Source organism: Strix uralensis, chromosome 24, assembly GCF_047716275.1.
Source record: "Strix uralensis isolate ZFMK-TIS-50842 chromosome 24, bStrUra1, whole genome shotgun sequence".
Lineage (NCBI taxonomy): Eukaryota > Metazoa > Chordata > Aves > Strigiformes > Strigidae > Strix > Strix uralensis.
Window position 1 is genome coordinate 1,920,560 of NC_133995.1, and position 26,874 is coordinate 1,947,433.

Here is a 26,874-nt window from a genome sequence, read left to right on the forward strand (position 1 = left end):
CTTTCGTTCTGAACAAGTGTTACTGTTTTCTGCACAAAAGCGATTCTGCGAAGCAATGTGAACAGGCACAGAGAAGGTGCTAGCAGGGAATTCTCTGCCTGCCTTTCCCCAGTGCTCTGCAAGCTCTCCAGGACAACAGCAAATCTGGGGCTCTGTGCTTTCTTTCGTTCTGAACAAGTGTTACTGTTTTCTGCACAAAAGCGATTCTGCGAAGCAATGGGAACACTTCTGTTTCCCAGGCACAGAGAAGGTGCTAGCAGGGAATTCTCTGCCTGCTTTTCCCCAGTGCTCTGCAAGCTCTCCAGGACAACATAGAATCTGGGGCTCTGTGCTTTCTTTCGTCTGAACAAGTGTTACTGTTTTCTGCACAAAAGCGATTCTGCGAAGCAATGTGAACAGGCACAAAGAAGGTGCTAGCAGGGAATTCTCTGCCTGCCTTTCCCCAGTGCTCTGCAAGCTCTCCAGGACAACATAAAATCTGGGGCTCTGTGCTTTCTTTCGTTCTGAACAAGTGTTACTGTTTTCTGCACAAAAGCGATTCTGCGAAGCAATGTGAACACTTCTGTTTCCCAGGCACAGAGAAGGTGCTAGCAGGGAATTCTCTGCCTGCTTTTCCCCAGTGCTCTGCAAGCTCTCCAGGACAACATAAAATCTGGGGCTCTGTGCTTTCTTTCGTTCTGAACAAGTGTTACTGTTTTCTGCACAAAAGCGATTCTGCGAAGCAATGTGAACACTTCTGCTTCCCAGGCACAGAGAAGGTGCTAGCAGGGAATTCTCTGCCTGCTTTTCCCCAGTGCTCTGCAAGCTCTCCAGGACAACATAAAATCTGGGGCTCTGTGCTTTTTTTCGTCTGAACAAGTGTTACTGTTTTCTGCACAAAAGCGTTTCTGCGAAGCAATGTGAACAGGCACAGAGAAGGTGCTAGCAGGGAATTCTCTGCCTGCCTTTCCCCAGTGCTCTGCAAGCTCTCCAGGACAACAGCAAATCTGGGGCTCTGTGCTTTCTTTCGTTCTGAACAAGTGTTACTGTTTTCTGCACAAAAGCGATTCTGCGAAGCAATGGGAACACTTCTGCTTCCCAGGCACAGAGAAGGTGCTAGCAGGGAATTCTCTGCCTGCTTTTCCCCAGTGCTCTGCAAGCTCTCCAGGACAACATAAAATCTGGGGCTCTGTGCTTTCTTTCGTTCTGAACAAGTGTTAGTGTTTTCTGCACAAAAGCGATTCTGCGAAGCAATGTGAACACTTCTGCTTCCCAGGCACAGAGAAGGTGCTAGCAGGGAATTCTCTGCCTGCTTTTCCCCAGTGCTCTGCAAGCTCTCCAGGACAACATAGAATCTGGGGCTCTGTGCTTTCTTTCGTCTGAACAAGTGTTACTGTTTTCTGCACAAAAGCGATTCTGCAAAGCAATGTGAACAGGCACAGAGAAGGTGCTAGCAGGGAATTCTCTGCCTGCCTTTCCCCAGTGCTCTGCAAGCTCTCCAGGACAACATAAAATCTGGGGCTCTGTGCTTTCTTTCGTTCTGAACAAGTGTTAGTGTTTTCTGCACAAAAGCGATTCTGCGAAGCAATGGGAACACTTCTGTTTCCCAGGCACAGAGAAGGTGATAGCAGGGAATTCTCTGCCTGCTTTTCCCCAGTGCTCTGCAAGCTCTCCAGGACAACATAAAATCTGGGGCTCTGTGCTTTCTTTCGTTCTGAACAAGTGTTACTGTTTTCTGCACAAAAGCGATTCTGCGAAGCAATGTAAACACTTCTGCTTCCCAGGCACAGAGAAGGTGCTAGCAGGGAATTCTCTGCCTGCTTTTCCCCAGTGCTCTGCAAGCTCTCCAGGACAACATAAAATCTGGGGCTCTGTGCTTTTTTTCGTCTGAACAAGTGTTACTGTTTTCTGCACAAAAGCGATTCTGCGAAGCAATGTGAACAGGCACAGAGAAGGTGCTAGCAGGGAATTCTCTGCCTGCCTTTCCCCAGTGCTCTGCAAGCTCTCCAGGACAACAGCAAATCTGGGGCTCTGTGCTTTCTTTCGTTCTGAACAAGTGTTAGTGTTTTCTGCACAAAAGCGATTCTGCGAAGCAATGGGAACACTTCTGTTTCCCAGGCACAGAGAAGGTGCTAGCAGGGAATTCTCTGCCTGCTTTTCCCCAGTGCTCTGCAAGCTCTCCAGGACAACATAAAATCTGGGGCTCTGTGCTTTCTTTCGTTCTGAACAAGTGTTATTGTTTTCTGCACAAAAGCGATTCTGCGAAGCAATGTGAACACTTCTGCTTCCCAGGCACAGAGAAGGTGCTAGCAGGGAATTCTCTGCCTGCTTTTCCCCAGTGCTCTGCAAGCTCTCCAGGACAACATAAAATCTGGGGCTCTGTGCTTTTTTTCGTCTGAACAAGTGTTACTGTTTTCTGCACAAAAGCGATTCTGCGAAGCAATGTGAACAGGCACAGAGAAGGTGCTAGCAGGGAATTCTCTGCCTGCCTTTCCCCAGTGCTCTGCAAGCTCTCCAGGACAACAGCAAATCTGGGGCTCTGTGCTTTCTTTCGTTCTGAACAAGTGTTACTGTTTTCTGCACAAAAGCGATTCTGCGAAGCAATGGGAACACTTCTGTTTCCCAGGCACAGAGAAGGTGCTAGCAGGGAATTCTCTGCCTGCTTTTCCCCAGTGCTCTGCAAGCTCTCCAGGACAACATAAAATCTGGGGCTCTGTGCTTTCTTTCGTTCTGAACAAGTGTTACTGTTTTCTGCACAAAAGCGATTCTGCGAAGCAATGTGAACACTTCTGCTTCCCAGGCACAGAGAAGGTGCTAGCAGGGAATTCTCTGCCTGCTTTTCCCCAGTGCTCTGCAAGCTCTCCAGGACAACATAGAATCTGGGGCTCTGTGCTTTCTTTCGTTCTGAACAAGTGTTACTGTTTTCTGCACAAAAGCGATTCTGCGAAGCAATGTGAACACTTCTGCTTCCCAGGCACAGAGAAGGTGCTAGCAGGGAATTCTCTGCCTGCTTTTCCCCAGTGCTCTGCAAGCTCTCCAGGACAACATAAAATCTGGGGCTCTGTGCTTTCTTTCGTTCTGAACAAGTGTTACTGTTTTCTGCACAAAAGCGATTCTGCGAAGCAATGTGAACACTTCTGCTTCCCAGGCACAGAGAAGGTGCTAGCAGGGAATTCTCTGCCTGCTTTTCCCCAGTGCTCTGCAAGCTCTCCAGGACAACATAGAATCTGGGGCTCTGTGCTTTCTTTCGTCTGAACAAGTGTTACTGTTTTCTGCACAAAAGCGATTCTGCGAAGCAATGTGAACAGGCACAGAGAAGGTGCTAGCAGGGAATTCTCTGCCTGCCTTTCCCCAGTGCTCTGCAAGCTCTCCAGGACAACATAAAATCTGGGGCTCTGTGCTTTCTTTCGTTCTGAACAAGTGTTAGTGTTTTCTGCACAAAAGCGATTCTGCGAAGCAATGTGAACACTTCTGTTTCCCAGGCACAGAGAAGGTGATAGCAGGGAATTCTCTGCCTGCTTTTCCCCAGTGCTCTGCAAGCTCTCCAGGACAACATAAAATCTGGGGCTCTGTGCTTTCTTTCGTTCTGAACAAGTGTTACTGTTTTCTGCACAAAAGCGATTCTGCGAAGCAATGGGAACACTTCTGTTTCCCAGGCACAGAGAAGGTGCTAGCAGGGAATTCTCTGCCTGCTTTTCCCCAGTGCTCTGCAAGCTCTCCAGGACAACATAAAATCTGGGGCTCTGTGCTTTCTTTCGTTCTGAACAAGTGTTACTGTTTTCTGCACAAAAGCGATTCTGCGAAGCAATGGGAACACTTCTGCTTCCCAGGCACAGAGAAGGTGCTAGCAGGGAATTCTCTGCCTGCTTTTCCCCAGTGCTCTGCAAGCTCTCCAGGACAACATAAAATCTGGGGCTCTGTGCTTTCTTTTGTTCTGAACAAGTGTTACTGTTTTCTGCACAAAAGCGATTCTGCCAAGCAATGTGAACACTTCTGCTTCCCAGGCACAGAGAAGGTGCTAGCAGGAAATTCTCTGCCTGCTTTTCCCCAGTGCTCTGCAAGCTCTCCAGGACAACATAAAATCTGGGGCTCTGTGCTTTCTTTCGTTCTGAACAAGTGTTACTGTTTTCTGCACAAAAGCGATTCTGCGAAGCAATGGGAACACTTCTGTTTCCCAGGCACAGAGAAGGTGCTAGCAGGGAATTCTCTGCCTGCTTTTCCCCAGTGCTCTGCAAGCTCTCCAGGACAACATAAAATCTGGGGCTCTGTGCTTTCTTTCGTTCTGAACAAGTGTTACTGTTTTCTGCACAAAAGCGATTCTGCGAAGCAATGTGAACACTTCTGCTTCCCAGGCACAGAGAAGGTGATAGCAGGGAATTCTCTGCCTGCTTTTCCCCAGTGCTCTGCAAGCTCTCCAGGACAACATAAAATCTGGGGCTCTGTGCTTTCTTTCGTTCTGAACAAGTGTTACTGTTTTCTGCACAAAAGCGATTCTGCGAAGCAATGTGAACACTTCTGCTTCCCAGGCACAGAGAAGGTGCTAGCAGGGAATTCTCTGCCTGCTTTTCCCCAGTGCTCTGCAAGCTCTCCAGGACAACATAGAATCTGGGGCTCTGTGCTTTCTTTCGTCTGAACAAGTGTTACTGTTTTCTGCACAAAAGCGATTCTGCGAAGCAATGTGAACAGGCACAGAGAAGGTGCTAGCAGGGAATTCTCTGCCTGCCTTTCCCCAGTGCTCTGCAAGCTCTCCAGGACAACAGCAAATCTGGGGCTCTGTGCTTTCTTTCGTTCTGAACAAGTGTTACTGTTTTCTGCACAAAAGCGATTCTGCGAAGCAATGGGAACACTTCTGTTTCCCAGGCACAGAGAAGGTGCTAGCAGGGAATTCTCTGCCTGCTTTTCCCCAGTGCTCTGCAAGCTCTCCAGGACAACATAAAATCTGGGGCTCTGTGCTTTCTTTCGTTCTGAACAAGTGTTACTGTTTTCTGCACAAAAGCGATTCTGCGAAGCAATGGGAACACTTCTGCTTCCCAGGCACAGAGAAGGTGCTAGCAGGGAATTCTCTGCCTGCTTTTCCCCAGTGCTCTGCAAGCTCTCCAGGACAACATAAAATCTGGGGCTCTGTGCTTTCTTTTGTTCTGAACAAGTGTTACTGTTTTCTGCACAAAAGCGATTCTGCGAAGCAATGGGAACACTTCTGCTTCCCAGGCACAGAGAAGGTGCTAGCAGGAAATTCTCTGCCTGCTTTTCCCCAGTGCTCTGCAAGCTCTCCAGGACAACATAAAATCTGGGGCTCTGTGCTTTCTTTCGTTCTGAACAAGTGTTACTGTTTTCTGCACAAAAGCGATTCTGCGAAGCAATGGGAACACTTCTGTTTCCCAGGCACAGAGAAGGTGCTAGCAGGGAATTCTCTGCCTGCTTTTCCCCAGTGCTCTGCAAGCTCTCCAGGACAACATAAAATCTGGGGCTCTGTGCTTTCTTTCGTTCTGAACAAGTGTTACTGTTTTCTGCACAAAAGCGATTCTGCGAAGCAATGTGAACACTTCTGCTTCCCAGGCACAGAGAAGGTGCTAGCAGGGAATTCTCTGCCTGCTTTTCCCCAGTGCTCTGCAAGCTCTCCAGGACAACATAAAATCTGGGGCTCTGTGCTTTTTTTCGTCTGAACAAGTGTTACTGTTTTCTGCACAAAAGCGATTCTGCCAAGCAATGTGAACACTTCTGCTTCCCAGGCACAGAGAAGGTGCTAGCAGGGAATTCTCTGCCTGCTTTTCCCCAGTGCTCTGCAAGCTCTCCAGGACAACATAAAATCTGGGGCTCTGTGCTTTCTTTCGTTCTGAACAAGTGTTACTGTTTTCTGCACAAAAGCGATTCTGCGAAGCAATGTGAACACTTCTGCTTCCCAGGCACAGAGAAGGTGCTAGCAGGGAATTCTCTGCCTGCTTTTCCCCAGTGCTCTGCAAGCTCTCCAGGACCACATAGAATCTGGGGCTCTGTGCTTTTTTTCGTCTGAACAAGTGTTACTGTTTTCTGCACAAAAGCGATTCTGCCAAGCAATGTGAACAGGCACAGAGAAGGTGCTAGCAGGGAATTCTCTGCCTGCCTTTCCCCAGTGCTCTGCAAGCTCTCCAGGACAACATAAAATCTGGGGCTCTGTGCTTTCTTTCGTTCTGAACAAGTGTTACTGTTTTCTGCACAAAAGCGATTCTGCGAAGCAATGGGAACACTTCTGTTTCCCAGGCACAGAGAAGGTGCTAGCAGGGAATTCTCTGCCTGCTTTTCCCCAGTGCTCTGCAAGCTCTCCAGGACAACATAAAATCTGGGGCTCTGTGCTTTTTTTCGTCTGAACAAGTGTTACTGTTTTCTGCACAAAAGCGATTCTGCGAAGCAATGTGAACAGGCACAAAGAAGGTGCTAGCAGGGAATTCTCTGCCTGCCTTTCCCCAGTGCTCTGCAAGCTCTCCAGGACAACAGCAAATCTGGGGCTCTGTGCTTTCTTTCATTCTGAACAAGTGTTACTGTTTTCTGCACAAAAGCGATTCTGCGAAGCAATGGGAACACTTCTGTTTCCCAGGCACAGAGAAGGTGCTAGCAGGGAATTCTCTGCCTGCTTTTCCCCAGTGCTCTGCAAGCTCTCCAGGACAACATAAAATCTGGGGCTCTGTGCTTTCTTTCGTTCTGAACAAGTGTTACTGTTTTCTGCACAAAAGCGATTCTGCGAAGCAATGTGAACACTTCTGCTTCCCAGGCACAGAGAAGGTGCTAGCAGGGAATTCTCTGCCTGCTTTTCCCCAGTGCTCTGCAAGCTCTCCAGGACAACATAAAATCTGGGGCTCTGTGCTTTCTTTCGTTCTGAACAAGTGTTACTGTTTTCTGCACAAAAGCGATTCTGCGAAGCAATGTGAACACTTCTGCTTCCCAGGCACAGAGAAGGTGCTAGCAGGGAATTCTCTGCCTGCTTTTCCCCAGTGCTCTGCAAGCTCTCCAGGACAACATAGAATCTGGGGCTCTGTGCTTTCTTTCGTCTGAACAAGTGTTACTGTTTTCTGCACAAAAGCGATTCTGCGAAGCAATGTGAACAGGCACAGAGAAGGTGCTAGCAGGGAATTCTCTGCCTGCCTTTCCCCAGTGCTCTGCAAGCTCTCCAGGACAACATAAAATCTGGGGCTCTGTGCTTTCTTTCGTTCTGAACAAGTGTTAGTGTTTTCTGCACAAAAGCGATTCTGCGAAGCAATGTGAACACTTCTGTTTCCCAGGCACAGAGAAGGTGCTAGCAGGGAATTCTCTGCCTGCTTTTCCCCAGTGCTCTGCAAGCTCTCCAGGACAACATAAAATCTGGGGCTCTGTGCTTTCTTTCGTTCTGAACAAGTGTTACTGTTTTCTGCACAAAAGCGATTCTGCGAAGCAATGGGAACACTTCTGTTTCCCAGGCACAGAGAAGGTGCTAGCAGGGAATTCTCTGCCTGCTTTTCCCCAGTGCTCTGCAAGCTCTCCAGGACAACATAAAATCTGGGGCTCTGTGCTTTTTTTCGTCTGAACAAGTGTTACTGTTTTCTGCACAAAAGCGATTCTGCGAAGCAATGTGAACAGGCACAAAGAAGGTGCTAGCAGGGAATTCTCTGCCTGCCTTTCCCCAGTGCTCTGCAAGCTCTCCAGGACAACAGCAAATCTGGGGCTCTGTGCTTTCTTTCATTCTGAACAAGTGTTACTGTTTTCTGCACAAAAGCGATTCTGCGAAGCAATGGGAACACTTCTGTTTCCCAGGCACAGAGAAGGTGCTAGCAGGGAATTCTCTGCCTGCTTTTCCCCAGTGCTCTGCAAGCTCTCCAGGACAACATAAAATCTGGGGCTCTGTGCTTTCTTTCGTTCTGAACAAGTGTTACTGTTTTCTGCACAAAAGCGATTCTGCGAAGCAATGGGAACACTTCTGTTTCCCAGGCACAGAGAAGGTGATAGCAGGGAATTCTCTGCCTGCTTTTCCCCAGTGCTCTGCAAGCTCTCCAGGACAACATAAAATCTGGGGCTCTGTGCTTTCTTTCGTTCTGAACAAGTGTTACTGTTTTCTGCACAAAAGCGATTCTGCGAAGCAATGTAAACACTTCTGCTTCCCAGGCACAGAGAAGGTGCTAGCAGGGAATTCTCTGCCTGCTTTTCCCCAGTGCTCTGCAAGCTCTCCAGGACAACATAAAATCTGGGGCTCTGTGCTTTTTTTCGTCTGAACAAGTGTTACTGTTTTCTGCACAAAAGCGATTCTGCGAAGCAATGTGAACAGGCACAGAGAAGGTGCTAGCAGGGAATTCTCTGCCTGCCTTTCCCCAGTGCTCTGCAAGCTCTCCAGGACAACAGCAAATCTGGGGCTCTGTGCTTTCTTTCGTTCTGAACAAGTGTTAGTGTTTTCTGCACAAAAGCGATTCTGCGAAGCAATGGGAACACTTCTGTTTCCCAGGCACAGAGAAGGTGCTAGCAGGGAATTCTCTGCCTGCTTTTCCCCAGTGCTCTGCAAGCTCTCCAGGACAACATAAAATCTGGGGCTCTGTGCTTTCTTTCGTTCTGAACAAGTGTTATTGTTTTCTGCACAAAAGCGATTCTGCGAAGCAATGTGAACACTTCTGCTTCCCAGGCACAGAGAAGGTGCTAGCAGGGAATTCTCTGCCTGCTTTTCCCCAGTGCTCTGCAAGCTCTCCAGGACAACATAAAATCTGGGGCTCTGTGCTTTTTTTCGTCTGAACAAGTGTTACTGTTTTCTGCACAAAAGCGATTCTGCGAAGCAATGTGAACAGGCACAGAGAAGGTGCTAGCAGGGAATTCTCTGCCTGCCTTTCCCCAGTGCTCTGCAAGCTCTCCAGGACAACAGCAAATCTGGGGCTCTGTGCTTTCTTTCGTTCTGAACAAGTGTTACTGTTTTCTGCACAAAAGCGATTCTGCGAAGCAATGGGAACACTTCTGTTTCCCAGGCACAGAGAAGGTGCTAGCAGGGAATTCTCTGCCTGCTTTTCCCCAGTGCTCTGCAAGCTCTCCAGGACAACATAAAATCTGGGGCTCTGTGCTTTCTTTCGTTCTGAACAAGTGTTACTGTTTTCTGCACAAAAGCGATTCTGCGAAGCAATGTGAACACTTCTGCTTCCCAGGCACAGAGAAGGTGCTAGCAGGGAATTCTCTGCCTGCTTTTCCCCAGTGCTCTGCAAGCTCTCCAGGACAACATAAAATCTGGGGCTCTGTGCTTTCTTTCATTCTGAACAAGTGTTACTGTTTTCTGCACAAAAGCGATTCTGCCAAGCAATGTGAACACTTCTGCTTCCCAGGCACAGAGAAGGTGCTAGCAGGGAATTCTCTGCCTGCTTTTCCCCAGTGCTCTGCAAGCTCTCCAGGACAACATAAAATCTGGGGCTCTGTGCTTTCTTTCGTTCTGAACAAGTGTTACTGTTTTCTGCACAAAAGCGATTCTGCGAAGCAATGTGAACACTTCTGCTTCCCAGGCACAGAGAAGGTGCTAGCAGGGAATTCTCTGCCTGCTTTTCCCCAGTGCTCTGCAAGCTCTCCAGGACAACATAGAATCTGGGGCTCTGTGCTTTCTTTCGTCTGAACAAGTGTTACTGTTTTCTGCACAAAAGCGATTCTGCGAAGCAATGTGAACAGGCACAGAGAAGGTGCTAGCAGGGAATTCTCTGCCTGCCTTTCCCCAGTGCTCTGCAAGCTCTCCAGGACAACAGCAAATCTGGGTCTCTGTGCTTTCTTTCATTCTGAACAAGTGTTAGTGTTTTCTGCACAAAAGCGATTCTGCGAAGCAATGGGAACACTTCTGTTTCCCAGGCACAGAGAAGGTGCTAGCAGGGAATTCTCTGCCTGCTTTTCCCCAGTGCTCTGCAAGCTCTCCAGGACAACATAAAATCTGGGGCTCTGTGCTTTCTTTCGTTCTGAACAAGTGTTACTGTTTTCTGCACAAAAGCGATTCTGCGAAGCAATGTGAACACTTCTGCTTCCCAGGCACAGAGAAGGTGCTAGCAGGGAATTCTCTGCCTGCTTTTCCCCAGTGCTCTGCAAGCTCTCCAGGACAACATAAAATCTGGGGCTCTGTGCTTTTTTTCGTCTGAACAAGTGTTACTGTTTTCTACACAAAAGCGATTCTGCGAAGCAATGTGAACAGGCACAAAGAAGGTGCTAGCAGGGAATTCTCTGCCTGCCTTTCCCCAGTGCTCTGCAAGCTCTCTAGGACAACAGCAAATCTGGGGCTCTGTGCTTTCTTTCGTTCTGAACAAGTGTTACTGTTTTCTGCACAAAAGCGATTCTGCGAAGCAATGGGAACACTTCTGTTTCCCAGGCACAGAGAAGGTGCTAGCAGGGAATTCTCTGCCTGCTTTTCCCCAGTGCTCTGCAAGCTCTCCAGGACAACATAAAATCTGGGGCTCTGTGCTTTCTTTCGTTCTGAACAAGTGTTACTGTTTTCTGCACAAAAGCGATTCTGCGAAGCAATGGGAACACTTCTGCTTCCCAGGCACAGAGAAGGTGCTAGCAGGGAATTCTCTGCCTGCTTTTCCCCAGTGCTCTGCAAGCTCTCCAGGACAACATAAAATCTGGGGCTCTGTGCTTTCTTTCGTTCTGAACAAGTGTTACTGTTTTCTGCACAAAAGCGATTCTGCGAAGCAATGTGAACACTTCTGCTTCCCAGGCACAGAGAAGGTGCTAGCAGGGAATTCTCTGCCTGCTTTTCCCCAGTGCTCTGCAAGCTCTCCAGGACAACATAAAATCTGGGGCTCTGTGCTTTATTTCATTCTGAACAAGTGTTACTGTTTTCTGCACAAAAGCGATTCTGCCAAGCAATGTGAACACTTCTGCTTCCCAGGCACAGAGAAGGTGATAGCAGGGAATTCTCTGCCTGCCTTTCCCCAGTGCTCTGCAAGCTCTCCAGGACAACAGCAAATCTGGGGCTCTGTGCTTTCTTTCGTTCTGAACAAGTGTTACTGTTTTCTGCACAAAAGCGATTCTGCGAAGCAATGTGAACACTTCTGCTTCCCAGGCACAGAGAAGGTGCTAGCAGGGAATTCTCTGCCTGCTTTTCCCCAGTGCTCTGCAAGCTCTCCAGGACAACATAGAATCTGGGGCTCTGTGCTTTCTTTCGTCTGAACAAGTGTTACTGTTTTCTGCACAAAAGCGATTCTGCGAAGCAATGTGAACAGGCACAGAGAAGGTGCTAGCAGGGAATTCTCTGCCTGCCTTTCCCCAGTGCTCTGCAAGCTCTCCAGGACAACATAAAATCTGGGGCTCTGTGCTTTCTTTCGTTCTGAACAAGTGTTAGTGTTTTCTGCACAAAAGCGATTCTGCGAAGCAATGTGAACACTTCTGTTTCCCAGGCACAGAGAAGGTGCTAGCAGGGAATTCTCTGCCTGCTTTTCCCCAGTGCTCTGCAAGCTCTCCAGGACAACATAAAATCTGGGGCTCTGTGCTTTCTTTCGTTCTGAACAAGTGTTACTGTTTTCTGCACAAAAGCGATTCTGCGAAGCAATGGGAACACTTCTGTTTCCCAGGCACAGAGAAGGTGCTAGCAGGGAATTCTCTGCCTGCTTTTCCCCAGTGCTCTGCAAGCTCTCCAGGACAACATAAAATCTGGGGCTCTGTGCTTTTTTTCGTCTGAACAAGTGTTACTGTTTTCTGCACAAAAGCGATTCTGCGAAGCAATGTGAACAGGCACAAAGAAGGTGCTAGCAGGGAATTCTCTGCCTGCCTTTCCCCAGTGCTCTGCAAGCTCTCCAGGACAACAGCAAATCTGGGGCTCTGTGCTTTCTTTCATTCTGAACAAGTGTTACTGTTTTCTGCACAAAAGCGATTCTGCGAAGCAATGGGAACACTTCTGTTTCCCAGGCACAGAGAAGGTGCTAGCAGGGAATTCTCTGCCTGCTTTTCCCCAGTGCTCTGCAAGCTCTCCAGGACAACATAAAATCTGGGGCTCTGTGCTTTCTTTCGTTCTGAACAAGTGTTACTGTTTTCTGCACAAAAGCGATTCTGCGAAGCAATGGGAACACTTCTGTTTCCCAGGCACAGAGAAGGTGATAGCAGGGAATTCTCTGCCTGCTTTTCCCCAGTGCTCTGCAAGCTCTCCAGGACAACATAAAATCTGGGGCTCTGTGCTTTCTTTCGTTCTGAACAAGTGTTACTGTTTTCTGCACAAAAGCGATTCTGCGAAGCAATGTAAACACTTCTGCTTCCCAGGCACAGAGAAGGTGCTAGCAGGGAATTCTCTGCCTGCTTTTCCCCAGTGCTCTGCAAGCTCTCCAGGACAACATAAAATCTGGGGCTCTGTGCTTTTTTTCGTCTGAACAAGTGTTACTGTTTTCTGCACAAAAGCGATTCTGCGAAGCAATGTGAACAGGCACAGAGAAGGTGCTAGCAGGGAATTCTCTGCCTGCCTTTCCCCAGTGCTCTGCAAGCTCTCCAGGACAACAGCAAATCTGGGGCTCTGTGCTTTCTTTCGTTCTGAACAAGTGTTAGTGTTTTCTGCACAAAAGCGATTCTGCGAAGCAATGGGAACACTTCTGTTTCCCAGGCACAGAGAAGGTGCTAGCAGGGAATTCTCTGCCTGCTTTTCCCCAGTGCTCTGCAAGCTCTCCAGGACAACATAAAATCTGGGGCTCTGTGCTTTCTTTCGTTCTGAACAAGTGTTATTGTTTTCTGCACAAAAGCGATTCTGCGAAGCAATGTAAACACTTCTGCTTCCCAGGCACAGAGAAGGTGCTAGCAGGGAATTCTCTGCCTGCTTTTCCCCAGTGCTCTGCAAGCTCTCCAGGACAACATAAAATCTGGGGCTCTGTGCTTTTTTTCGTCTGAACAAGTGTTACTGTTTTCTGCACAAAAGCGATTCTGCGAAGCAATGTGAACAGGCACAGAGAAGGTGCTAGCAGGGAATTCTCTGCCTGCCTTTCCCCAGTGCTCTGCAAGCTCTCCAGGACAACAGCAAATCTGGGGCTCTGTGCTTTCTTTCGTTCTGAACAAGTGTTACTGTTTTCTGCACAAAAGCGATTCTGCGAAGCAATGGGAACACTTCTGTTTCCCAGGCACAGAGAAGGTGCTAGCAGGGAATTCTCTGCCTGCTTTTCCCCAGTGCTCTGCAAGCTCTCCAGGACAACATAAAATCTGGGGCTCTGTGCTTTCTTTCGTTCTGAACAAGTGTTACTGTTTTCTGCACAAAAGCGATTCTGCGAAGCAATGTGAACACTTCTGCTTCCCAGGCACAGAGAAGGTGCTAGCAGGGAATTCTCTGCCTGCTTTTCCCCAGTGCTCTGCAAGCTCTCCAGGACAACATAAAATCTGGGGCTCTGTGCTTTCTTTCATTCTGAACAAGTGTTACTGTTTTCTGCACAAAAGCGATTCTGCCAAGCAATGTGAACACTTCTGCTTCCCAGGCACAGAGAAGGTGCTAGCAGGGAATTCTCTGCCTGCTTTTCCCCAGTGCTCTGCAAGCTCTCCAGGACAACATAAAATCTGGGGCTCTGTGCTTTCTTTCGTTCTGAACAAGTGTTACTGTTTTCTGCACAAAAGCGATTCTGCGAAGCAATGTGAACACTTCTGCTTCCCAGGCACAGAGAAGGTGCTAGCAGGGAATTCTCTGCCTGCTTTTCCCCAGTGCTCTGCAAGCTCTCCAGGACAACATAGAATCTGGGGCTCTGTGCTTTCTTTCGTCTGAACAAGTGTTACTGTTTTCTGCACAAAAGCGATTCTGCGAAGCAATGTGAACAGGCACAGAGAAGGTGCTAGCAGGGAATTCTCTGCCTGCCTTTCCCCAGTGCTCTGCAAGCTCTCCAGGACAACATAAAATCTGGGGCTCTGTGCTTTCTTTCGTTCTGAACAAGTGTTAGTGTTTTCTGCACAAAAGCGATTCTGCGAAGCAATGTGAACACTTCTGTTTCCCAGGCACAGAGAAGGTGATAGCAGGGAATTCTCTGCCTGCTTTTCCCCAGTGCTCTGCAAGCTCTCCAGGACAACATAAAATCTGGGGCTCTGTGCTTTCTTTCGTTCTGAACAAGTGTTACTGTTTTCTGCACAAAAGCGATTCTGCGAAGCAATGGGAACACTTCTGTTTCCCAGGCACAGAGAAGGTGCTAGCAGGGAATTCTCTGCCTGCTTTTCCCCAGTGCTCTGCAAGCTCTCCAGGACAACATAAAATCTGGGGCTCTGTGCTTTTTTTCGTCTGAACAAGTGTTACTGTTTTCTGCACAAAAGCGATTCTGCGAAGCAATGTGAACAGGCACAAAGAAGGTGCTAGCAGGGAATTCTCTGCCTGCCTTTCCCCAGTGCTCTGCAAGCTCTCCAGGACAACAGCAAATCTGGGTCTCTGTGCTTTCTTTCATTCTGAACAAGTGTTAGTGTTTTCTGCACAAAAGCGATTCTGCGAAGCAATGGGAACACTTCTGTTTCCCAGGCACAGAGAAGGTGCTAGCAGGGAATTCTCTGCCTGCTTTTCCCCAGTGCTCTGCAAGCTCTCCAGGACAACATAAAATCTGGGGCTCTGTGCTTTCTTTCGTTCTGAACAAGTGTTACTGTTTTCTGCACAAAAGCGATTCTGCGAAGCAATGTGAACACTTCTGCTTCCCAGGCACAGAGAAGGTGCTAGCAGGGAATTCTCTGCCTGCTTTTCCCCAGTGCTCTGCAAGCTCTCCAGGACAACATAAAATCTGGGGCTCTGTGCTTTTTTTCGTCTGAACAAGTGTTACTGTTTTCTACACAAAAGCGATTCTGCGAAGCAATGTGAACAGGCACAAAGAAGGTGCTAGCAGGGAATTCTCTGCCTGCCTTTCCCCAGTGCTCTGCAAGCTCTCTAGGACAACAGCAAATCTGGGGCTCTGTGCTTTCTTTCGTTCTGAACAAGTGTTACTGTTTTCTGCACAAAAGCGATTCTGCGAAGCAATGGGAACACTTCTGTTTCCCAGGCACAGAGAAGGTGCTAGCAGGGAATTCTCTGCCTGCTTTTCCCCAGTGCTCTGCAAGCTCTCCAGGACAACATAAAATCTGGGGCTCTGTGCTTTCTTTCGTTCTGAACAAGTGTTACTGTTTTCTGCACAAAAGCGATTCTGCGAAGCAATGGGAACACTTCTGCTTCCCAGGCACAGAGAAGGTGCTAGCAGGGAATTCTCTGCCTGCTTTTCCCCAGTGCTCTGCAAGCTCTCCAGGACAACATAAAATCTGGGGCTCTGTGCTTTCTTTCGTTCTGAACAAGTGTTACTGTTTTCTGCACAAAAGCGATTCTGCGAAGCAATGTGAACACTTCTGCTTCCCAGGCACAGAGAAGGTGCTAGCAGGGAATTCTCTGCCTGCTTTTCCCCAGTGCTCTGCAAGCTCTCCAGGACAACATAAAATCTGGGGCTCTGTGCTTTCTTTCATTCTGAACAAGTGTTACTGTTTTCTGCACAAAAGCGATTCTGCCAAGCAATGTGAACACTTCTGCTTCCCAGGCACAGAGAAGGTGATAGCAGGGAATTCTCTGCCTGCTTTTCCCCAGTGCTCTGCAAGCTCTCCAGGACAACATAAAATCTGGGGCTCTGTGCTTTCTTTCGTTCTGAACAAGTGTTACTGTTTTCTGCACAAAAGCGATTCTGCGAAGCAATGTGAACACTTCTGCTTCCCAGGCACAGAGAAGGTGCTAGCAGGGAATTCTCTGCCTGCTTTTCCCCAGTGCTCTGCAAGCTCTCCAGGACAACATAGAATCTGGGGCTCTGTGCTTTCTTTCGTCTGAACAAGTGTTACTGTTTTCTGCACAAAAGCGATTCTGCGAAGCAATGTGAACAGGCACAGAGAAGGTGCTAGCAGGGAATTCTCTGCCTGCCTTTCCCCAGTGCTCTGCAAGCTCTCCAGGACAACAGCAAATCTGGGGCTCTGTGCTTTCTTTCGTTCTGAACAAGTGTTACTGTTTTCTGCACAAAAGCGATTCTGCGAAGCAATGGGAACACTTCTGTTTCCCAGGCACAGAGAAGGTGCTAGCAGGGAATTCTCTGCCTGCTTTTCCCCAGTGCTCTGCAAGCTCTCCAGGACAACATAAAATCTGGGGCTCTGTGCTTTCTTTCGTTCTGAACAAGTGTTACTGTTTTCTGCACAAAAGCGATTCTGCGAAGCAATGTGAACAGGCACAAAGAAGGTGCTAGCAGGGAATTCTCTGCCTGCCTTTCCCCAGTGCTCTGCAAGCTCTCCAGGACAACATAAAATCTGGGGCTCTGTGCTTTCTTTCGTTCTGAACAAGTGTTACTGTTTTCTGCACAAAAGCGATTCTGCGAAGCAATGTGAAGACTTCTGCTTCCCAGGCACAGAGAAGGTGCTAGCAGGGAATTCTCTGCCTGCTTTTCCCCAGTGCTCTGCAAGCTCTCCAGGACAACATAAAATCTGGGGCTCTGTGCTTTCTTTCGTTCTGAACAAGTGTTACTGTTTTCTGCACAAAAGCGATTCTGCCAAGCAATGTGAACACTTCTGCTTCCCAGGCACAGAGAAGGTGCTAGCAGGGAATTCTCTGCCTGCTTTTCCCCAGTGCTCTGCAAGCTCTCCAGGACAACATAAAATCTGGGGCTCTGTGCTTTCTTTCGTTCTGAACAAGTGTTACTGTTTTCTGCACAAAAGCGATTCTGCGAAGCAATGGGAACACTTCTGTTTCCCAGGCACAGAGAAGGTGCTAGCAGGGAATTCTCTGCCTGCTTTTCCCCAGTGCTCTGCAAGCTCTCCAGGACAACATAGAATCTGGGGCTCTGTGCTTTCTTTCGTCTGAACAAGTGTTACTGTTTTCTGCACAAAAGCGATTCTGCGAAGCAATGTGAACAGGCACAAAGAAGGTGCTAGCAGGGAATTCTCTGCCTGCCTTTCCCCAGTGCTCTGCAAGCTCTCCAGGACAACAGCAAATCTGGGGCTCTGTGCTTTCTTTCGTTCTGAACAAGTGTTACTGTTTTCTGCACAAAAGCGATTCTGCGAAGCAATGGGAACACTTCTGTTTCCCAGGCACAGAGAAGGTGCTAGCAGGGAATTCTCTGCCTGCTTTTCCCCAGTGCTCTGCAAGCTCTCCAGGACAACATAAAATCTGGGGCTCTGTGCTTTTTTTCGTCTGAACAAGTGATACTGTTTTCTGCACAAAAGCGATTCTGCGAAGCAATGGGAACACTTCTGTTTCCCAGGCACAGAGAAGGTGCTAGCAGGGAATTCTCTGCCTGCCTTTCCCCAGTGCTCTGCAAGCTCTCCAGGACAACATAGAATCTGGGGCTCTGTGCTTTCTTTCGTCTGAACAAGTGTTACTGTTTTCTGCACAAAAGCGATTCTGCGAAGCAATGTGAACAGGCACAGAGAAGGTGCTAGCAGGGAATTCTCTGCCTGCCTTTCCCCAGTGCTCTGCAAGCTCTCCAGGACAACATAAAATCTGGGGCTCTGTGCTTTCTTTCGTTCTGAACAAGTGTTACTGTTTTCTGCACAAAAGCGATTCTGCGAAGCAATGTGAACACTTCTGTTTCCCAGGCACAGAGAAGGTGCTAGCAGGGAATTCTCTGCCTGCTTTTCCCCAGTGATCTGCAAGCTCTCCAGCACAACATAAAATCTGGGGCTCTGTGCTTTCTTTCGTTCTGAACAAGTGTTACTGTTTTCTGCACAAAAGCGATTCTGCGAAGCAATGTGAACACTTCTGCTTCCCAGGCACAGAGAAGGTGCTAGCAGGGAATTCTCTGCCTGCCTTTCCCCAGTGCTCTGCAAGCTCTCCAGGACAACATAAAATCTGGGGCTCTGTGCTTTCTTTCGTTCTGAACAAGTGTTACTGTTTTCTGCACAAAAGCGATTCTGCGAAGCAATGTGAACAGGCACAGAGAAGGTGCTAGCAGGGAATTCTCTGCCTGCCTTTCCCCAGTGCTCTGCAAGCTCTCCAGGACAACAGCAAATCTGGGGCTCTGTGCTTTCTTTCGTTCTGAACAAGTGTTACTGTTTTCTGCACAAAAGCGATTCTGCGAAGCAATGGGAACACTTCTGTTTCCCAGGCACAGAGAAGGTGCTAGCAGGGAATTCTCTGCCTGCTTTTCCCCAGTGCTCTGCAAGCTCTCCAGGACAACATAGAATCTGGGGCTCTGTGCTTTCTTTCGTCTGAACAAGTGTTACTGTTTTCTGCACAAAAGCGATTCTGCGAAGCAATGTGAACAGGCACAAAGAAGGTGCTAGCAGGGAATTCTCTGCCTGCCTTTCCCCAGTGCTCTGCAAGCTCTCCAGGACAACATAAAATCTGGGGCTCTGTGCTTTCTTTCGTTCTGAACAAGTGTTACTGTTTTCTGCACAAAAGCGATTCTGCGAAGCAATGGGAACACTTCTGTTTCCCAGGCACAGAGAAGGTGCTAGCAGGGAATTCTCTGCCTGCTTTTCCCCAGTGCTCTGCAAGCTCTCCAGGACAACATAAAATCTGGGGCTCTGTGCTTTCTTTCGTTCTGAACAAGTGTTACTGTTTTCTGCACAAAAGCGATTCTGCGAAGCAATGTGAACACTTCTGCTTCCCAGGCACAGAGAAGGTGCTAGCAGGGAATTCTCTGCCTGCTTTTCCCCAGTGCTCTGCAAGCTCTCCAGGACAACATAAAATCTGGGGCTCTGTGCTTTTTTTCGTCTGAACAAGTGTTACTGTTTTCTGCACAAAAGCGTTTCTGCGAAGCAATGTGAACAGGCACAGAGAAGGTGCTAGCAGGGAATTCTCTGCCTGCCTTTCCCCAGTGCTCTGCAAGCTCTCCAGGACAACAGCAAATCTGGGGCTCTGTGCTTTCTTTCGTTCTGAACAAGTGTTACTGTTTTCTGCACAAAAGCGATTCTGCGAAGCAATGGGAACACTTCTGCTTCCCAGGCACAGAGAAGGTGCTAGCAGGGAATTCTCTGCCTGCTTTTCCCCAGTGCTCTGCAAGCTCTCCAGGACAACATAAAATCTGGGGCTCTGTGCTTTCTTTCGTTCTGAACAAGTGTTAGTGTTTTCTGCACAAAAGCGATTCTGCGAAGCAATGTGAACACTTCTGCTTCCCAGGCACAGAGAAGGTGCTAGCAGGGAATTCTCTGCCTGCTTTTCCCCAGTGCTCTGCAAGCTCTCCAGGACAACATAGAATCTGGGGCTCTGTGCTTTCTTTCGTCTGAACAAGTGTTACTGTTTTCTGCACAAAAGCGATTCTGCAAAGCAATGTGAACAGGCACAGAGAAGGTGCTAGCAGGGAATTCTCTGCCTGCCTTTCCCCAGTGCTCTGCAAGCTCTCCAGGACAACATAAAATCTGGGGCTCTGTGCTTTCTTTCGTTCTGAACAAGTGTTAGTGTTTTCTGCACAAAAGCGATTCTGCGAAGCAATGGGAACACTTCTGTTTCCCAGGCACAGAGAAGGTGATAGCAGGGAATTCTCTGCCTGCTTTTCCCCAGTGCTCTGCAAGCTCTCCAGGACAACATAAAATCTGGGGCTCTGTGCTTTCTTTCGTTCTGAACAAGTGTTACTGTTTTCTGCACAAAAGCGATTCTGCGAAGCAATGTAAACACTTCTGCTTCCCAGGCACAGAGAAGGTGCTAGCAGGGAATTCTCTGCCTGCTTTTCCCCAGTGCTCTGCAAGCTCTCCAGGACAACATAAAATCTGGGGCTCTGTGCTTTTTTTCGTCTGAACAAGTGTTACTGTTTTCTGCACAAAAGCGATTCTGCGAAGCAATGTGAACAGGCACAGAGAAGGTGCTAGCAGGGAATTCTCTGCCTGCCTTTCCCCAGTGCTCTGCAAGCTCTCCAGGACAACAGCAAATCTGGGGCTCTGTGCTTTCTTTCGTTCTGAACAAGTGTTAGTGTTTTCTGCACAAAAGCGATTCTGCGAAGCAATGGGAACACTTCTGTTTCCCAGGCACAGAGAAGGTGCTAGCAGGGAATTCTCTGCCTGCTTTTCCCCAGTGCTCTGCAAGCTCTCCAGGACAACATAAAATCTGGGGCTCTGTGCTTTCTTTCGTTCTGAACAAGTGTTATTGTTTTCTGCACAAAAGCGATTCTGCGAAGCAATGTGAACACTTCTGCTTCCCAGGCACAGAGAAGGTGCTAGCAGGGAATTCTCTGCCTGCTTTTCCCCAGTGCTCTGCAAGCTCTCCAGGACAACATAAAATCTGGGGCTCTGTGCTTTTTTTCGTCTGAACAAGTGTTACTGTTTTCTGCACAAAAGCGATTCTGCGAAGCAATGTGAACAGGCACAGAGAAGGTGCTAGCAGGGAATTCTCTGCCTGCCTTTCCCCAGTGCTCTGCAAGCTCTCCAGGACAACAGCAAATCTGGGGCTCTGTGCTTTCTTTCGTTCTGAACAAGTGTTACTGTTTTCTGCACAAAAGCGATTCTGCGAAGCAATGGGAACACTTCTGTTTCCCAGGCACAGAGAAGGTGCTAGCAGGGAATTCTCTGCCTGCTTTTCCCCAGTGCTCTGCAAGCTCTCCAGGACAACATAAAATCTGGGGCTCTGTGCTTTCTTTCGTTCTGAACAAGTGTTACTGTTTTCTGCACAAAAGCGATTCTGCGAAGCAATGTGAACACTTCTGCTTCCCAGGCACAGAGAAGGTGCTAGCAGGGAATTCTCTGCCTGCTTTTCCCCAGTGCTCTGCAAGCTCTCCAGGACAACATAGAATCTGGGGCTCTGTGCTTTCTTTCGTTCTGAACAAGTGTTACTGTTTTCTGCACAAAAGCGATTCTGCGAAGCAATGTGAACACTTCTGCTTCCCAGGCACAGAGAAGGTGCTAGCAGGGAATTCTCTGCCTGCTTTTCCCCAGTGCTCTGCAAGCTCTCCAGGACAACATAAAATCTGGGGCTCTGTGCTTTCTTTCGTTCTGAACAAGTGTTACTGTTTTCTGCACAAAAGCGATTCTGCGAAGCAATGTGAACACTTCTGCTTCCCAGGCACAGAGAAGGTGCTAGCAGGGAATTCTCTGCCTGCTTTTCCCCAGTGCTCTGCAAGCTCTCCAGGACAACATAGAATCTGGGGCTCTGTGCTTTCTTTCGTCTGAACAAGTGTTACTGTTTTCTGCACAAAAGCGATTCTGCGAAGCAATGTGAACAGGCACAGAGAAGGTGCTAGCAGGGAATTCTCTGCCTGCCTTTCCCCAGTGCTCTGCAAGCTCTCCAGGACAACATAAAATCTGGGGCTCTGTGCTTTCTTTCGTTCTGAACAAGTGTTAGTGTTTTCTGCACAAAAGCGATTCTGCGAAGCAATGTGAACACTTCTGTTTCCCAGGCACAGAGAAGGTGATAGCAGGGAATTCTCTGCCTGCTTTTCCCCAGTGCTCTGCAAGCTCTCCAGGACAACATAAAATCTGGGGCTCTGTGCTTTCTTTCGTTCTGAACAAGTGTTACTGTTTTCTGCACAAAAGCGATTCTGCGAAGCAATGGGAACACTTCTGTTTCCCAGGCACAGAGAAGGTGCTAGCAGGGAATTCTCTGCCTGCTTTTCCCCAGTGCTCTGCAAGCTCTCCAGGACAACATAAAATCTGGGGCTCTGTGCTTTCTTTCGTTCTGAACAAGTGTTACTGTTTTCTGCACAAAAGCGATTCTGCGAAGCAATGGGAACACTTCTGCTTCCCAGGCACAGAGAAGGTGCTAGCAGGGAATTCTCTGCCTGCTTTTCCCCAGTGCTCTGCAAGCTCTCCAGGACAACATAAAATCTGGGGCTCTGTGCTTTCTTTTGTTCTGAACAAGTGTTACTGTTTTCTGCACAAAAGCGATTCTGCCAAGCAATGTGAACACTTCTGCTTCCCAGGCACAGAGAAGGTGCTAGCAGGAAATTCTCTGCCTGCTTTTCCCCAGTGCTCTGCAAGCTCTCCAGGACAACATAAAATCTGGGGCTCTGTGCTTTCTTTCGTTCTGAACAAGTGTTACTGTTTTCTGCACAAAAGCGATTCTGCGAAGCAATGGGAACACTTCTGTTTCCCAGGCACAGAGAAGGTGCTAGCAGGGAATTCTCTGCCTGCTTTTCCCCAGTGCTCTGCAAGCTCTCCAGGACAACATAAAATCTGGGGCTCTGTGCTTTCTTTCGTTCTGAACAAGTGTTACTGTTTTCTGCACAAAAGCGATTCTGCGAAGCAATGTGAACACTTCTGCTTCCCAGGCACAGAGAAGGTGATAGCAGGGAATTCTCTGCCTGCTTTTCCCCAGTGCTCTGCAAGCTCTCCAGGACAACATAAAATCTGGGGCTCTGTGCTTTCTTTCGTTCTGAACAAGTGTTACTGTTTTCTGCACAAAAGCGATTCTGCGAAGCAATGTGAACACTTCTGCTTCCCAGGCACAGAGAAGGTGCTAGCAGGGAATTCTCTGCCTGCTTTTCCCCAGTGCTCTGCAAGCTCTCCAGGACAACATAGAATCTGGGGCTCTGTGCTTTCTTTCGTCTGAACAAGTGTTACTGTTTTCTGCACAAAAGCGATTCTGCGAAGCAATGTGAACAGGCACAGAGAAGGTGCTAGCAGGGAATTCTCTGCCTGCCTTTCCCCAGTGCTCTGCAAGCTCTCCAGGACAACAGCAAATCTGGGGCTCTGTGCTTTCTTTCGTTCTGAACAAGTGTTACTGTTTTCTGCACAAAAGCGATTCTGCGAAGCAATGGGAACACTTCTGTTTCCCAGGCACAGAGAAGGTGCTAGCAGGGAATTCTCTGCCTGCTTTTCCCCAGTGCTCTGCAAGCTCTCCAGGACAACATAAAATCTGGGGCTCTGTGCTTTCTTTCGTTCTGAACAAGTGTTACTGTTTTCTGCACAAAAGCGATTCTGCGAAGCAATGGGAACACTTCTGCTTCCCAGGCACAGAGAAGGTGCTAGCAGGGAATTCTCTGCCTGCTTTTCCCCAGTGCTCTGCAAGCTCTCCAGGACAACATAAAATCTGGGGCTCTGTGCTTTCTTTTGTTCTGAACAAGTGTTACTGTTTTCTGCACAAAAGCGATTCTGCGAAGCAATGGGAACACTTCTGCTTCCCAGGCACAGAGAAGGTGCTAGCAGGAAATTCTCTGCCTGCTTTTCCCCAGTGCTCTGCAAGCTCTCCAGGACAACATAAAATCTGGGGCTCTGTGCTTTCTTTCGTTCTGAACAAGTGTTACTGTTTTCTGCACAAAAGCGATTCTGCGAAGCAATGGGAACACTTCTGTTTCCCAGGCACAGAGAAGGTGCTAGCAGGGAATTCTCTGCCTGCTTTTCCCCAGTGCTCTGCAAGCTCTCCAGGACAACATAAAATCTGGGGCTCTGTGCTTTCTTTCGTTCTGAACAAGTGTTACTGTTTTCTGCACAAAAGCGATTCTGCGAAGCAATGTGAACACTTCTGCTTCCCAGGCACAGAGAAGGTGCTAGCAGGGAATTCTCTGCCTGCTTTTCCCCAGTGCTCTGCAAGCTCTCCAGGACAACATAAAATCTGGGGCTCTGTGCTTTTTTTCGTCTGAACAAGTGTTACTGTTTTCTGCACAAAAGCGATTCTGCCAAGCAATGTGAACACTTCTGCTTCCCAGGCACAGAGAAGGTGCTAGCAGGGAATTCTCTGCCTGCTTTTCCCCAGTGCTCTGCAAGCTCTCCAGGACAACATAAAATCTGGGGCTCTGTGCTTTCTTTCGTTCTGAACAAGTGTTACTGTTTTCTGCACAAAAGCGATTCTGCGAAGCAATGTGAACACTTCTGCTTCCCAGGCACAGAGAAGGTGCTAGCAGGGAATTCTCTGCCTGCTTTTCCCCAGTGCTCTGCAAGCTCTCCAGGACCACATAGAATCTGGGGCTCTGTGCTTTTTTTCGTCTGAACAAGTGTTACTGTTTTCTGCACAAAAGCGATTCTGCCAAGCAATGTGAACAGGCACAGAGAAGGTGCTAGCAGGGAATTCTCTGCCTGCCTTTCCCCAGTGCTCTGCAAGCTCTCCAGGACAACATAAAATCTGGGGCTCTGTGCTTTCTTTCGTTCTGAACAAGTGTTACTGTTTTCTGCACAAAAGCGATTCTGCGAAGCAATGGGAACACTTCTGTTTCCCAGGCACAGAGAAGGTGCTAGCAGGGAATTCTCTGCCTGCTTTTCCCCAGTGCTCTGCAAGCTCTCCAGGACAACATAAAATCTGGGGCTCTGTGCTTTTTTTCGTCTGAACAAGTGTTACTGTTTTCTGCACAAAAGCGATTCTGCGAAGCAATGTGAACAGGCACAAAGAAGGTGCTAGCAGGGAATTCTCTGCCTGCCTTTCCCCAGTGCTCTGCAAGCTCTCCAGGACAACAGCAAATCTGGGGCTCTGTGCTTTCTTTCATTCTGAACAAGTGTTACTGTTTTCTGCACAAAAGCGATTCTGCGAAGCAATGGGAACACTTCTGTTTCCCAGGCACAGAGAAGGTGCTAGCAGGGAATTCTCTGCCTGCTTTTCCCCAGTGCTCTGCAAGCTCTCCAGGACAACATAAAATCTGGGGCTCTGTGCTTTCTTTCGTTCTGAACAAGTGTTACTGTTTTCTGCACAAAAGCGATTCTGCGAAGCAATGTGAACACTTCTGCTTCCCAGGCACAGAGAAGGTGCTAGCAGGGAATTCTCTGCCTGCTTTTCCCCAGTGCTCTGCAAGCTCTCCAGGACAACATAAAATCTGGGGCTCTGTGCTTTCTTTCGTTCTGAACAAGTGTTACTGTTTTCTGCACAAAAGCGATTCTGCGAAGCAATGTGAACACTTCTGCTTCCCAGGCACAGAGAAGGTGCTAGCAGGGAATTCTCTGCCTGCTTTTCCCCAGTGCTCTGCAAGCTCTCCAGGACAACATAGAATCTGGGGCTCTGTGCTTTCTTTCGTCTGAACAAGTGTTACTGTTTTCTGCACAAAAGCGATTCTGCGAAGCAATGTGAACAGGCACAGAGAAGGTGCTAGCAGGGAATTCTCTGCCTGCCTTTCCCCAGTGCTCTGCAAGCTCTCCAGGACAACATAAAATCTGGGGCTCTGTGCTTTCTTTCGTTCTGAACAAGTGTTAGTGTTTTCTGCACAAAAGCGATTCTGCGAAGCAATGTGAACACTTCTGTTTCCCAGGCACAGAGAAGGTGCTAGCAGGGAATTCTCTGCCTGCTTTTCCCCAGTGCTCTGCAAGCTCTCCAGGACAACATAAAATCTGGGGCTCTGTGCTTTCTTTCGTTCTGAACAAGTGTTACTGTTTTCTGCACAAAAGCGATTCTGCGAAGCAATGGGAACACTTCTGTTTCCCAGGCACAGAGAAGGTGCTAGCAGGGAATTCTCTGCCTGCTTTTCCCCAGTGCTCTGCAAGCTCTCCAGGACAACATAAAATCTGGGGCTCTGTGCTTTTTTTCGTCTGAACAAGTGTTACTGTTTTCTGCACAAAAGCGATTCTGCGAAGCAATGTGAACAGGCACAAAGAAGGTGCTAGCAGGGAATTCTCTGCCTGCCTTTCCCCAGTGCTCTGCAAGCTCTCCAGGACAACAGCAAATCTGGGGCTCTGTGCTTTCTTTCATTCTGAACAAGTGTTACTGTTTTCTGCACAAAAGCGATTCTGCGAAGCAATGGGAACACTTCTGTTTCCCAGGCACAGAGAAGGTGCTAGCAGGGAATTCTCTGCCTGCTTTTCCCCAGTGCTCTGCAAGCTCTCCAGGACAACATAAAATCTGGGGCTCTGTGCTTTCTTTCGTTCTGAACAAGTGTTACTGTTTTCTGCACAAAAGCGATTCTGCGAAGCAATGGGAACACTTCTGTTTCCCAGGCACAGAGAAGGTGATAGCAGGGAATTCTCTGCCTGCTTTTCCCCAGTGCTCTGCAAGCTCTCCAGGACAACATAAAATCTGGGGCTCTGTGCTTTCTTTCGTTCTGAACAAGTGTTACTGTTTTCTGCACAAAAGCGATTCTGCGAAGCAATGTAAACACTTCTGCTTCCCAGGCACAGAGAAGGTGCTAGCAGGGAATTCTCTGCCTGCTTTTCCCCAGTGCTCTGCAAGCTCTCCAGGACAACATAAAATCTGGGGCTCTGTGCTTTTTTTCGTCTGAACAAGTGTTACTGTTTTCTGCACAAAAGCGATTCTGCGAAGCAATGTGAACAGGCACAGAGAAGGTGCTAGCAGGGAATTCTCTGCCTGCCTTTCCCCAGTGCTCTGCAAGCTCTCCAGGACAACAGCAAATCTGGGGCTCTGTGCTTTCTTTCGTTCTGAACAAGTGTTAGTGTTTTCTGCACAAAAGCGATTCTGCGAAGCAATGGGAACACTTCTGTTTCCCAGGCACAGAGAAGGTGCTAGCAGGGAATTCTCTGCCTGCTTTTCCCCAGTGCTCTGCAAGCTCTCCAGGACAACATAAAATCTGGGGCTCTGTGCTTTCTTTCGTTCTGAACAAGTGTTATTGTTTTCTGCACAAAAGCGATTCTGCGAAGCAATGTGAACACTTCTGCTTCCCAGGCACAGAGAAGGTGCTAGCAGGGAATTCTCTGCCTGCTTTTCCCCAGTGCTCTGCAAGCTCTCCAGGACAACATAAAATCTGGGGCTCTGTGCTTTTTTTCGTCTGAACAAGTGTTACTGTTTTCTGCACAAAAGCGATTCTGCGAAGCAATGTGAACAGGCACAGAGAAGGTGCTAGCAGGGAATTCTCTGCCTGCCTTTCCCCAGTGCTCTGCAAGCTCTCCAGGACAACAGCAAATCTGGGGCTCTGTGCTTTCTTTCGTTCTGAACAAGTGTTACTGTTTTCTGCACAAAAGCGATTCTGCGAAGCAATGGGAACACTTCTGTTTCCCAGGCACAGAGAAGGTGCTAGCAGGGAATTCTCTGCCTGCTTTTCCCCAGTGCTCTGCAAGCTCTCCAGGACAACATAAAATCTGGGGCTCTGTGCTTTCTTTCGTTCTGAACAAGTGTTACTGTTTTCTGCACAAAAGCGATTCTGCGAAGCAATGTGAACACTTCTGCTTCCCAGGCACAGAGAAGGTGCTAGCAGGGAATTCTCTGCCTGCTTTTCCCCAGTGCTC